Below are 14,721 nucleotides of genomic sequence, written 5' to 3'. Positions count from 1 at the left end.
ATGAAACACACACCTTATTCTGTGTTATTGTTTTGAAATGTCCCTTCATCATCTGTATCTCTTCTTGATGTTTTAATGTTAGCACCGCCTCCTCTGATTGTCTAACAGAGTGTGTGTGTGTGTGTGTGTGTGTGTGTGTGTGTGTGTGTGTGTGTGTGTGTGTGTGTGTGTGTGTGTGACATCAGAAACACATTCAGATTCTCATGGAGAACTGAATGAATGCACACTGCTTTCTATATTTGCCCTACATGGTAATTATCCCTTAAAATACACCCAGCGTCACACAGCTGCAGCTTTGTGTGTGTGGGGGGGTTTGTGTGTGTGTGTGTGTGCGTGTGTGTGTGTGTGTGTGTGTGCGTGTGTGTGTGTGTGTGTGTGCGTGTGTGTGTGTGCGTGTGTGTGTGTGCGCGTGTGTGTGTGTGTGTGTAAGGTATTCCTTCATGGCGGTACGATGGTGTGAGAGCTTTTGCTCCTGTTTGATAATCGTTTTATTGAACTGTGTGTTCATTGTTTCTCTTCTCTCGTCCGCCTCACAGCATCTTGGATGTTTTCAGCTTGAATGAAATGCTTTAATGTAAAGTGTGTGTTTATAGAGAGAGCTCCTGGTGATGAGCGTGGGAAGAAAGCTGATCATCTCATAATGATGCAGGAAGGCTTGGTCTGACACACACACACACACACACACACACACACTGATACACACACTGATACACACATGTACACACACACACTGACACACACTGATACACACACACACACAAACACACACTGATACACACACACACACTGATACGCACACTGATACACACATGTACACACACACACACTGACACACACACACAAACACACATTGATACACACACACACTGACACACACACACACACTGACACACACACACACACACACACACTGATACACACAGATACACACACACACACACACACACACACACACACACACACACACACACACACCACACACACACACACACACACACACTAACTATAACTTAAAGCTCTGCATCTTTGTTTAAATGAAGAAGCGGTCGACAGAACTGAGCAAACACAACGTCCCAAAACAGAATAGAGTATAAAGTGACGAGATATATATCCTCATTGTGTCTCATGATATTCAAATCTCTTTTTCAGGAGCGACCTGGCCGAGAGGGCAGCATGAACAAAGTTCCAACAGATGAACACAAAACAAGGCAGACCAGTCCATATGCAAATCACAGAACGTGATCATGTGTCTTACCTTGTGTCGGCACTTCAGAACGACTCCATAGGCTCCTGCAGACACAAACACATCGTTTACATTCAAATCAAATCAAATCAAATCAGGTTTTATTTAAATAGCACATTTAAAAGCGATTTTTGGTCGAGCCAAAGTGCTGTACATGTAATAAAAACACATTACTACAATCACAATAAACGACAATAAATTACAACAGAAATATATAAAAAACAAAATTAAAATAAAAACACACGGAAAAGTCAGGAGTCGTGCTCCGCTCTGACTAGAAGGCCAGAGAGAAGAAGTGTGTTTTCAGTGTAGATTTAAAACCCCTAGGGTCTGGGCCGACCTCACATGGAGGGGCAGAGTGTTCCAGAGCCTAGGGCCAGCTGCTGAGAAGGCTCGGTGCCCTCGGGTTTTGAGCCTGGTCTTGGGCACTACCAGCAGCAGCTGGTCAGCAGACCTTAAAGCTCTGGCTGGGGTGTAGCGCTGGAGGAGTTCAGCTATATAGGCCGGAGCCAGCCCATTTAGGGCTTTAAAAACAAATATAAGGATTTTAAAATCTATTCTGAACCGAACTGGAAGCCAGTGTAATGAGGCCAGAATAGGGGTGATGTGGCCAGTCAGCAAACGTGCAGCTGCGTTTTGGACTAGCTGCAGGCGTCTAATTGAGGCCTGGTCCATACCCACATACAGAGCGTTACAATAGTCCAGTCTCGAGGTTACAAAGGCGTTAATAACCCTTTCTAAGTCATTAAAAGATAAAAACGACTTGGTTTTGGCCAATAGTCTTATTTTAAAAAAGCAGGATAACCCTAACCCCTAACCCTAACCCTAACCCCTAACCCTAACCCCTAACCCTAACCCTAACCCCTAACCCTAACCCCTAACCCTAACCCCTGACCCTGCAGTACCCTAACTGTACAAAGTAAAAGCTAATGCAAACACTCATTTGAGTTTAAGTTGAGCTCAAATCAAATACGGTATAGATTTAAAATGCCCAACCGAAATGTATGAGTATGATGTGTGACCAACATTAAAATAGTGCACTGCCTCAAAGAGAAACATGTTTTCAAATCTATTTCACATGAATTAAGGACAAACAGCTCCATAAAGAGGACAGCTCAGAAAGTAGGACACACTCACACACACACACACACTCTCACACACACTCTCACACACACACACACACACACACTCTCACACACGCTCTCTCACACACACACTCTCTCTCTCTCACACACGCGCTCTCACACCACACACACACACACACACACACACACACACACACACACACACACACACACACACACACACACACACACACACACACACACACACACACACACACACACACACACACACACACACACACAGACACAGAACAAGGTCGTCCAGAGGCCTGTACTACGAAGCCTGATGTTCGCTTAGTAGGGGTGTAACGGTTCACAAACATTTCGGTTCGGTACGTTTTCGGTACAGCAGAAAAAATGATCACAAAACATAAAATATATATATATTTTTTTTAATTATTATTAAACTGTGAATAATGTATTCACTCAAATAAATACACAATATAATAAACATTAAGGTGCCGCATTTCGATGAACTGAAATCATCTGTATTTGAACTGAACTGCACTAGCACCTAAGCAGCCATTACGTTAGGCTTTTCATTGTATTTTCATGTTTCTTTAAGAAAGATGAACTTGTCCACATTGCTTGCTGAAAGGGCAGATCTGCTGGCACTAACAATGTCTCCTGCTGTGGAGAACACCCTCTCTCTAGGGACAGAGGTAGCAGATACAGACAGGTAGCGCTTTGCTAACATGGCAACATAAGGATATTTGGCGTTTGTAATAGCTTTGGCTCGGTCTGAACTTGTTGCGAGTGGTGGAGGCTTCAATGCTAGAGGGAGTTGGGTTTGCACTTCAGTCTTTTTTCTTTTGGTACCGGTGATATTCACGTTCGGGTGATGCCTTTTCAAATGAGTGTGCAAGTTTGATGTATTCCCAGCCGCGTAACCAATGTTAGTTGAACAATGCCGACAAACAGCTTTGGTTCGGTCCACCTGTCTTTGTCCGTCATCCTTGTACGTAACTGCAAAACCAAAATGTTCCCAAACCGGAGACTTCAATGATGCTGGAGGATTTTCCAGCTCAACTTTAAGTTAACAGAAGTATTATTTTAAGCAACACATTAAGTTGACGAAACACTCGAGTCAAATGTAATTAAAGTCAGATCGTGTCTTAGACGGGGCGGTGATATCATAAACCTGTTAATGTACGCATTCAAACACTTTCTCTGTTACCAGCTGTATTCACCTTGCAGGTGCAGCTATGTGGCTTTGATCCTGGATAAAGTGTTTAAGTCATGGATGTTTAAAGTTTAACTTCTTCATATTTGACTAATATTAAAGTTCACTTTTCATTCAGGAAGTATGACGCTGCGCTGTCAGTACGCTTGTCCATGTGTGTGATTGGTCGAATGCTCCAGATACCACCCCTTTCATGTGAACGCGCACCTAACTAGATAGGACACGGCTGGCTTGAGTTACCGAGTTGATAACCAGCGTCGTAGGACCGCTTAGCGAGAGCGCGTATGTTTTGGATTAGGCCAACCGGCTAACTCAAACATATCCAGGTTAGGTTGAACCGGCTTCGTAGTACAGGCCTCTGGTGTTTTCACATTGTGTGTGAATGGACAGAGAGTCTGCAGTAAGGAAGCATCGACTGACCCCCACAGAGGAAAGATCTATAGAACTGGATCAAGATAACTAGAGCCAACTGGAAACAACACACACACTCACACACACACACTCACACACACTCACACACACACACACTTTCAATCATTAGCGTTAGCGTTAGCAGCCTCTGTGTCCAGCAGAGAGACACATTCAGACTAAGGTGAGTATTACTACGATAAAACTACAAACCCACAATGCACCTCTTCATTTCCCCAACAGCACAGAGCGGTCACAGTCCTTTCCTCTTGCAGTGTTTACATTGCTGTTAATAAATCAGCTTGACCTCATTAAGTTGTGAATAAATATAAATATATAAAGGTATCGTCTGAACTCACCTTCCCCCACGATCCCAAGGACTTCAAATTTATTCATCACATCACAGAGGGAGGGGCTCTTCATCCAGAGGGAAGCTGCTAATGTGGAGGGGGGGGTTGCTGGAGGGGGGGTGGGTCAGCTGGATGGGGGGGGGCTTCAGTTGGAGGGGGGATGCGATCAGCTGGAGGGGGGTTCAGCTGGGGGGGTTAGCTGGAGGGGGGGGGAGCTGGAGGGGGGGGGGAGCTGGAGGGGGGGGGGTTAACTGGATGGGGGGGGGCTTCAGATGGAGGGGGTTAGCTGGAGGGCGGGAGCTGGAGGGGGGGGAGCTGGACGGGGGGGGTTAACTGGATGGGGGGGGCTTCAGATGGAGGGGGGATGGGATCAGCTGGAGGGGGGGTCAGCTGGGGGGGGGTAGCTAGAGGGGGGGGTCAGCTGGAGGGGGGGGGTTCAGATGGAGGGGGGGGGGCCCCCGAGGGCCAAACACCGGCTTCACCACATGAAGTCCTCTTCATACCTGAGGGCCCGCCTTCACCTGCACACACAGGTACATACCTTTATATACAGTAGCACACATTATACAGAGGGTGATCATAGTATGAATACTACCATACGAGTATATGTAGTACACATTATACAGAGGGTGATCACAGTATGAATATACGAGTATATGTAGTACACATTATACAGAGGGTGATCACAGTATGAATATACGAGTATATGTAGTACACATTATACAGAGGGTGATCACAGTATGAATATACGAGTATATGTAGTACACATTACACAGAGGGTGATCACAGTATGAATATACAAGTATATGTAGTACACATAATACAGAGGGTGATCACAGTATGAATATACGAGTATATGTAGTACACATTACACAGAGGGTGATCACAGTATGAATATACGAGTATATGTAGTACACATTACACAGAGGGCGATCACAGTATGAATATACGAGTATATGTAGTACACATTACACAGAGGGCGATCACAGTATGAATATACGAGTATATGTAGTACACAGAGGGCGATCACAGTGTTTCCCCTATATACAAATAGTGGCGGCGCTCATCCTAATTTTCGGCCTTGATGTAACAACATTCATAATTAAGTAAATGTAACACCCTGTTCACCCCGGCTACACTTTCCATTTGCCCTGTACGATGGGCGCTGTAAGTGATGAAAGTGGGGGATGTTGGCTTATCAGGCGCCCGCAGCTCACAGCTAAAGTGCGAGAGAGCGAGCAAGAGAGAGAGAGAGAGAGAGCGAGCGAGGGAGAGAGAGAGAGCGAGCGAGGGAGAGAGAGAGAGCGAGCGAGGGAGAGAGAGAGGGCGCACTGGTACCAGCGCTGTTGTTATTAGCATCTGGTGCTAGCTGCTCTAACGGACATAAGAAGAGATGTTTCTACAACCAGGGTGGAGAAGAGCTCTCCTGTCAGACTGAGAGGCTCAGTGAGGTAAAGGACTCTCTGATGGTTCAGATAGTTCACTTTAGTCTCAGTTATCTCAGTGAGGTAAAGGACTCTCTGATGGTTCAGATAGTTCACTTTAGTCTCAGTTATCTCAGTGAGGTAAAGGACTCTCTGAGGGTTCAGATAGTTCACTTTAGTCTCAGTTATCTCAGTGAGGTAAAGGACTCTCTGAGGGTTTAGATAGTTCACTTTAGTCTCAGTTATCTCAGTGAGGTAAAGGACTCTCTGAGGGTTCAGATAGTTCACTTTAGTCTCAGTTATCTCAGTGAGGTAAAGGACTCTCTGAGGGTTCAGATAGTTCACTTTAGTCTCAGTTATCTCAGTGAGGTAAAGGACTCTCTGAGGGTTCAGATAGTTCACTTTAGTCTCAGTTATCTCAGTGAGGTAAAGGACTCTCTGAGGGTTCAGATAGTTCACTTTAGTCTCAGTTATCTCAGTGAGGTAAAGGACTCTCTGAGGGTTCAGATAGTTCACTTTAGTCTCAGTTATCTCAGTGAGGTAAAGGACTCTCTGAGGGTTCAGATAGTTCACTTTAGTCTCAGTTATCTCAGTGAGGTAAAGGACTCTCTGAGGGTTCAGATAGTTCACTTTAGTCTCAGTTATCTCAGTGAGGTAAAGGACTCTCTGAGGGTTTAGATAGTTCACTTTAGTCTCAGTTATCTCAGTGAGGTAAAGGACTCTCTGAGGGTTCAGATAGTTCACTTTAGGCTCAGTTATCTCAGTGAGGTAAAGGACTCTCTGAGGGTTCAGATAGTTCACTTTAGTCTCAGTTATCTCAGTGAGGTAAAGGACTCTCTGAGGGTTCAGATAGTTCACTTTAGTCTCAGTTATCTCAGTGAGGTAAAGGACTCTCTGAGGGTTTAGATAGTTCACTTTAGTCTCAGTTATCTCAGTGAGGTAAAGGACTCTCTGAGGGTTCAGATAGTTCACTTTAGTCTCAGTTATCTCAGTGAGGTAAAGGACTCTCTGAGGGTTCAGATAGTTCACTTTAGTCTCAGTTATCTCAGTGAGGTAAAGGACTCTCTGAGGGTTTAGATAGTTCACTTTAGTCTCAGTTATCTCAGTGAGGTAAAGGACTCTGAGGGTTCAGATAGTTCACTTTAGTCTCAGTTATCTCAGTGAGGTAAAGGACTCTCTGAGGGTTTAGATAGTTCACTTTAGTCTCAGTTATCTCAGTGAGGTAAAGGACTCTCTGAGGGTTTAGATAGTTCACTTTAGTCTCAGTTATCTCAGTGAGGTAAAGGACTCTGAGGGTTCAGATAGTTCACTTTAGTCTCAGTTATCTCAGTGAGGTAAAGGACTCTCTGAGGGTTCAGATAGTTCACTTTAGTCTCAGTTATCTCAGTGAGGTAAAGGACTCTCTGAGGGTTTAGATAGTTCACTTTAGTCTCAGTTATCTCAGTGAGGTAAAGGACTCTCTGAGGGTTCAGATAGTTCACTTTAGTCTCAGTTATCTCAGTGAGGTAAAGGACTCTCTGAGGGTTTAGATAGTTCACTTTAGTCTCAGTTATCTCAGTGAGGTAAAGGACTCTCTGAGGGTTTAGATAGTTCACTTTAGTCTCAGTTATCTCAGTGAGGTAAAGGACTCTCTGAGGGTTTAGATAGTTCACTTTAGTCTCAGTTATCTCAGTGAGGTAAAGGACTCTCTGAGGGTTCAGATAGTTCACTTTAGTCTCAGTTATCTCAGTGAGGTAAAGGACTCTCTGAGGGTTCAGATAGTTCACTTTAGTCTCAGTTATCTCAGTGAGGTAAAGGACTCTCTGAGGGTTCAGATAGTTCACTTTAGTCTCAGTTATCTCAGTGAGGTAAAGGACTCTCTGAGGGTTTAGATAGTTCACTTTAGTCTCAGTTATCTCAGTGAGGTAAAGGACTCTCTGAGGGTTCAGATAGTTCACTTTAGTCTCAGTTATCTCAGTGGGTCTCAAACGGTTTGACCACAAATTATGTAAACACATATTTCCAAGGCACTCCTTTATAATTATTAGGATCAATAAAAACAGGTTTGAAATCATTCCAGTGTATACTATAGGACAGTAAACCAGACATATCGTTTAAAGTTGGAGAGATACAAACATATGCATAAATAAATGTTAACTGGGTAAAATAAGATATGAATGAACAACAAAAATAAAATAAGTTCCATGTATGTGTTATTGGCTATGTTCACATACTTATTGATTATTAAAATGTAAACCGATCTTTTTCATATGGGTGTTTTAGAGTTGTACCCCCTAGATCAGGTCTCTAGTAAGTGTGTGCTCAAAGTGCACCAGATTGAAGCATTTTACTTTAAAATGTTCAAAACAATCTTCCCGGGGGGGCATACCCCCGGACCCCCCTAGAGGATGTGACGTCCACCCCCCAATTCAAACATGTTCATACAATACTGAATACATTTGAAGCCATTTTGACGTATATTACTAGGGATGCTCCGATCGCCAATTTTGGGGCCGATCGCCAATCGCCGTAATCAGTATCGGCCGATACCGATCGCCGATCCGATCGAGTGGGCGGGGCCTAAATGGAAGATTTAAACATCACTTTAAATCTTCCATTTAAAGTGATGTTTAAAACTCAGTTAATGCTCATTCACTGGAGCTTCCACAAACAACAATCAACTTAATTATTACATTCAAATTAAGTACATTATTCAAGTTTACATTCACTTTGGAGAATACCACGGGAGAAATGAGCGGAAGCGCTCTCTTTTCCTCTCTCTCTCTCTCTCTCTCCCCCTCTCCTCTCTCCCCCTCTCTCCCCCTCTCTCTCCCCCTCTCTCTCCCCCTCTCTCTCCCTCTCTCTCTCTCTCCTGACAGCCCGTCAGTATCTCCTGCAGCTCACTGATCCAGTAATGAGTGACCCAACAGTGAAGAATAAATATATTTATAACTAGTTTAGCTTGTTCCAGAGGTAGATCAAATAGCTAAGTGTGTTGGGTCTAACTCTTAATGCCCCTTTCACACCAACGCAACTCCGGTTCAAGCTCCGTGCTAGAGCTTTTCAGGTTCGGAACCGGTACTTCGGTTTAGCTCCGGCTCTTTTCACACCGCTCAGAGACCGACTGGTGCTGCCGCTGCTGCGTCATGACGTCACAGTTTACGTCGCTGATTTTCTCCCCAACGGAGCTCACCTCACAACAACAACGGGCCGGGGACTGCGTTGCTTTTAATCATACGAAGCCAGATTAAATTAAATAACGACTTCTCCAACCTTATACTTTTCTCCAGAGTGCCGTGGTTCATTGTTTATTAATGTGTTTCAGCGGCATTTACCGACCGCTGCAGTGCTGCTCGTCCACCAGAGTTTAGTCCCGTTAGCTCACACGGCAGAGTTTATTCTCCCGTTAGCTCCGGGTTAGCTCACACGGCTCTAAAGTATTCACTGTCTGACTGTCACACAAGCAGCTGATACATATCCCCAGTTCCCCTTAAGTGAATGTGTGTCAGTCTGAATTGACGCTGTTTGGCATCACAACGCTGTTATGAAAGTTTCTCTGGTATAACATGGGTGATGTTAGCATAGCAACCGAAGCTAAACTGACTACTTGCTAAGCCGTTTTCTACAGGCACTTTTTACCGGCGTATTTTTCATTATGATTCTACTTGTGATAGTCGGACATGACAACCTGTGCAGCCCATGTATTGATTCCATCCGATAGCTGCTATAATACCAAACGTCTGCCTGCTCTCCACAATGATCAATAACAGCGAACGGATGGTCAAAGTAAGGTACAAATAAACAGAATCACACGAAGCCTGGTTAGTGTTGCCTGACTTTATAAAGTGTGTTTTTTTTAACAAGTGTGTGGTTGCGTTCTAGTCACTTTGCTCAGCACTACTGCTGGTTACAACTTTTATTTGCCGTACTCGCCTTAACTGTTAGCTCAGGTTAATCTCGCCCCCCTCCGACGTAAGCGGTTCTTGCTTCTACACGGACAACTTTTTGGTGCTCGAAACGAACCGGATTCCGGAGCTTAGAGGCTGCTCCGCTGCGGTGTGAACAGAAAAACCCGGTGCTTTTCAAGCACCAGCACCGAACCGGCCCCGAAACACCGTTGGTGTGAATGGGGTATAATGTGTGTTTCGCTCCGCTCACCGGTCCGTCACACCGGTCCGTCACACCGGTCCGTCACACCGGTCCGTCACAGCGGGTGGAGCTGCAGGGTTTCTGCTTCACACACACGTTGCATACCGGCCGCTATCTTACTGTCTTTTTCGGACACCTTAAAATATTGCCAGACCGGTGAAGCCATTTTGGCGAGCTTGTTGCCGCGCACAGAGAAAAGTGTCATGTATTTTACGTCATGCGATCGGCTTTCGCGATCGGCATGTTTAGAGAGCACCGATCGATCGGTAGAGAGTGAGTATCGGCAGATCTCGATCGGTGACCGATCGATCGGAGCATCCATTACACGACAAAAACAGAAACTTATTGACATAGGTCAATAAGTTTCTGTTTTTGTCGTGTATTTGTCTTTTGTCGAGATTTTTCATTTATTCTTTATATATCAAATCTCGCCTAAAATCTCGCCTAGGGCAGCAAATAGTCTAGAACCGGCCCTGGTCAAGTCAAACTCAGCTTTATTGTCAATAATTCTACATGTTGTACATCCAGAATATCGAAATATCGTTTCCCGCAGTCCTACAGTGTGACATATATACATCGAACAAAAAACAAAAAGGGCCTAGATAAACATGGTATACATTAAACAAAACAAAGGGCCTAGATAACCGGGGTGCTAGGACTCAAGAGCCTTTCTTGTGCTGGCAGACACATAGAAACAAATTGGCGGGGCGCACTTCGCACACACTAAAAAATTCCATGCGCTCCGCGCTCACATTATGCTGAGCCCACGTGCCTTAGCACCGCTGCTATGACGCCATCCGGGAAACACTGCAGTATGAATATACGAGTATATGTAGTACACATTACACAGAGGGTGATCACAGTATGAATATACGAGTATATGTAGTACACATTACACAGAGGGTGATCACAGTATGAATATACGAGTATATGTAGTACACATTACACAGAGGGTGATCACAGTATGAATATACGAGTATATGTAGTACACATTACACAGAGGGCGATCACAGTATGAATATACGAGTATATGTAGTACACATTACACAGAGGGTGATCACAGTATGAATATACGAGTATATGTAGTACACATTAAACAGAGGGTGATCACAGTATGAATATACGAGTATATGTAGTACACATTAAACAGAGGGCGATCACAGTATGAATATACGAGTATATGTAGTACACATTACGAAGAGGGCGATCACAGTATGAATATATATGTAGTACACATTAAACAGAGGGTGATCACAGTATGAATATACGAGTATATGTAGTACACATTAAACAGAGGGTGATCACAGTATGAATATACGAGTATATGTAGTACACATTACACAGAGGGCGATCACAGTATGAATATACGAGTATGTGTAGTACACATTAAACAGAGGGCGATCACAGTATGAATATACGAGTATGTGTAGTACACATTACACAGAGGGCGATCACAGTATGAATATACGAGTATATGTAGTACACATTAAACAGAGGGCGATCACAGTATGAATATACGAGTATGTGTAGTACACATTAAACAGAGGGCGATCACAGTATGAATATACGAGTATGTGTAGTACACATTACACAGAGGGCGATCACAGTATGAATATACGAGTATATGTAGTACACATTAAACAGAGGGCGATCACAGTATGAATATACGAGTATGTGTAGTACACATTAAACAGAGGGCGATCACAGTATGAATATACGAGTATATGTAGTACACATTAAACAGAGGGCGATCACAGTATGAATATACGAGTATATGTAGTACACATTAAACAGAGGGCGATCACAGTATGAATATACGAGTATGTGTAGTACACATTAAACAGAGGGCGATCACAGTATGAATATACGTCTACTCAAATGAAAGGCTTAATTCATAGGATGATAGTGGAAAGCTTTTCAATGTTAGATTAAATGTCATTTCTGTCGTCAGTAAACAGTAATAATTAATACCTTTATTAATACTTACAGATTTATAGTATTTTTACATTAATTATTTTTGCACATTCTCATAAATAAATAAGTGAAAAAATAAAGATATTAAGTAGTAATTGTACGTCATTGGAGTCTGTGAATCATGTTTTTATATATTTATTTAGTCAATTGCACATTTCATTTTTAAATATAGTGTGAGTTTAGAGGTATGTTGTTCTGTTGCCTGCTGGCAGTGAAGAGCCTCAGAGTGGAGCTGTGTGGAGGACTAGATCCACCAACAGTGACTCATGCGTGGTAATGCACTGAGAATACACACCTTCACACACTCCTCTATCATCATCATTACACACACACACACACACACACACACACACACACACACACACACACACACACACACACACACACACACACACACACACACACACACACACACACACACACCACACACACACACACACACACACACACACACACACACACACACACACACACACACACACACACACACACCTGACTGATTATTACCAGTAAAACAGATCAGTAACACAGAAACAGAAAACATCCAGGGGGGGGGGGTCCCTGACAGATGAGTTAAATAACTAAATATCTGTCACACACACTTCCTGTTGCTCTCACCTCCTCAGCACACACACACACACACACACACACACACACACACACACACACACACACACACACACACACACACACACACACACAGATGGCTGTTTTGAGCATGGACCCTGCAGCTTCTGGAGGTGAAATGAAGTAATAGAAACAGAAACACCTGAACCTGACCTGCAGCTGGGGGGGGGGGGGGGTCCTCTTGGTCTTCCGGTGGAAATGTGATCATCCCTCAGCCTGAAGAAGATTAAAATGAAGTAAAGATATAGAGTCCTCTCCGGCTGTGGTGGAGGAATGGAGCTCGCCACCCACCCGCGGAGGGATCTTCATGCAGCAGCAGGAACACGGTCTCCATGGCAACAGGCTGAGTGGCGGGCCTGCAGCCAATCAGAGCGTTGCAAACACTTGTTTATTCCAACGCCCCCTAAGTTTGGGCCAATCAGAGAGCTGGACGGCACAAAGGGGGCGGGGCGTAGACTGTGTTGCGGTCTGTTTCGTTGGAGGGGGGGGGGGGGGTATTATTGTTCTAATTTCTCAATTACATAATTCACTAGATCACACCCCGCGTTCAGGAGGATCACTTTAAACAAGCCCTATCATATCTAAATATATAATTATCACTAAGAGGACAAATTCAGAAGACAAATCAGACATGTTTTATTCTGCCTTCAGAAAATAAAACCATGAGGAAGCAGAACAGAAAGTTCTCTGGATGTTTTACAGACCACATTTTTATATATATATTTAGTATATGTTTTATATCCTACAATAAGCACTTCATAAGTAAAAAATATAGATTAATGCTGTTAAACATTAAAATATAATTAAAATAAAATATTTATTTTCTGTGATGCAAACTTTTGCCTTCATGTGGATAAAATATAAGTATGTCTCTACTTTAAAGAGTCCTCTCCTGCTGATGTTCAGGTGTATATCAGTATGTAGTGTCTCTACTTTAAAGAGTCCTCTCCTGCTGATGTTCAGGTGTATATCAGTATGTAGTGTCTCTACTTTAAAGAGTCCTCTCCTGCTGATGTTCAGGTGTATATCAGTATGTAGTGTCTCTACTTTAAAGAGTCCTCTCCTGCTGATGTTCAGGTGTATATCAGTATGTAGTGTCTCTACTTTAAAGAGTCCTCTCCTGCTGATGTTCAGGTGTATATCAGTGTGTAGTGTCTCTACTTTAAAGAGTCCTCTCCTGCTGATGTTCAGGTGTATATCAGTATGTAGTGTCTCTACTTTAAAGAGTCCTCTCCTGCTGATGTTCAGGTGTATATCAGTATGTAGTGTCTCTACTTTAAAGAGTCCTCTCCTGATGATGTTCAGGTGTATATCAGTATGTAGTGTCTCTACTTTAAAGAGTCCTCTCCTGCTGATGTTCAGGTGTATATCAGTATGTAGTGTCTCTACTTTAAAGAGTCCTCTCCTGCTGATGTTCAGGTGTATATCAGTGTGTAGTGTCTCTACTTTAAGAGTCCTCTCCTGCTGATGTTCAGGTGTATATCAGTATGTAGTGTCTCTACTTTAAAGAGTCCTCTCCTGCTGATGTTCAGGTGTATATCAGTATGTAGTGTCTCTACTTTAAAGAGTCCTCTCCTGCTGATGTTCAGGTGTATATCAGTATGTAGTGTCTCTACTTTAAAGAGTCCTCTCCTGCTGATGTTCAGGTGTATATCAGTATGTAGTGTCTCTACTTTAAAGAGTCCTCTCCTGCTGATGTTCAGGTGTATATCAGTATGTCGTGTCTCTACTTTAAAGAGTCCTCTCCTGCTGATGTTCAGGTGTATATCAGTATGTAGTGTCTCTACTTTAAAGAGTCCTCTCCTGCTGATGTTCAGGTGTATATCAGTATGTAGTGTCTCTACTTTAAAGAGTCCTCTCCTGATGATGTTCAGGTGTATATCAGTATGTAGTGTCTCTACTTTAAAGAGTCCTCTCCTGCTGATGTTCAGGTGTATATCAGTATGTAGTGTCTCTACTTTAAAGAGTCCTCTCCTGCTGATGTTCAGGTGTATATCAGTATGTCGTGTCTCTACTTTAAAGAGTCCTCTCCTGCTGATGTTCAGGTGTATATCAGTATGTAGTGTCTCTACTTTAAAGAGTTCTCTCCTGCTGATGTTCAGGTGTATATCAGTATGTAGTGTCTCTACTTTAAAGAGTCCTCTCCTGCTGATGTTCAGGTGTATATCAGTATGTAGTGTCTCTACTTTAAAGAGTCCTCTCCTGCTGATGTTCAGGTGTATATCAGTATGTCGTGTCTCTACTTTAAAGAGTCCTCTCC

Source organism: Trematomus bernacchii, unplaced genomic scaffold, assembly GCF_902827165.1.
Source record: "Trematomus bernacchii unplaced genomic scaffold, fTreBer1.1, whole genome shotgun sequence".
NCBI lineage: Eukaryota > Metazoa > Chordata > Actinopteri > Perciformes > Nototheniidae > Trematomus > Trematomus bernacchii.
The sequence above is the reverse complement of the archived record's forward strand: the minus strand, read 5'-3'. Positions refer to the sequence as shown.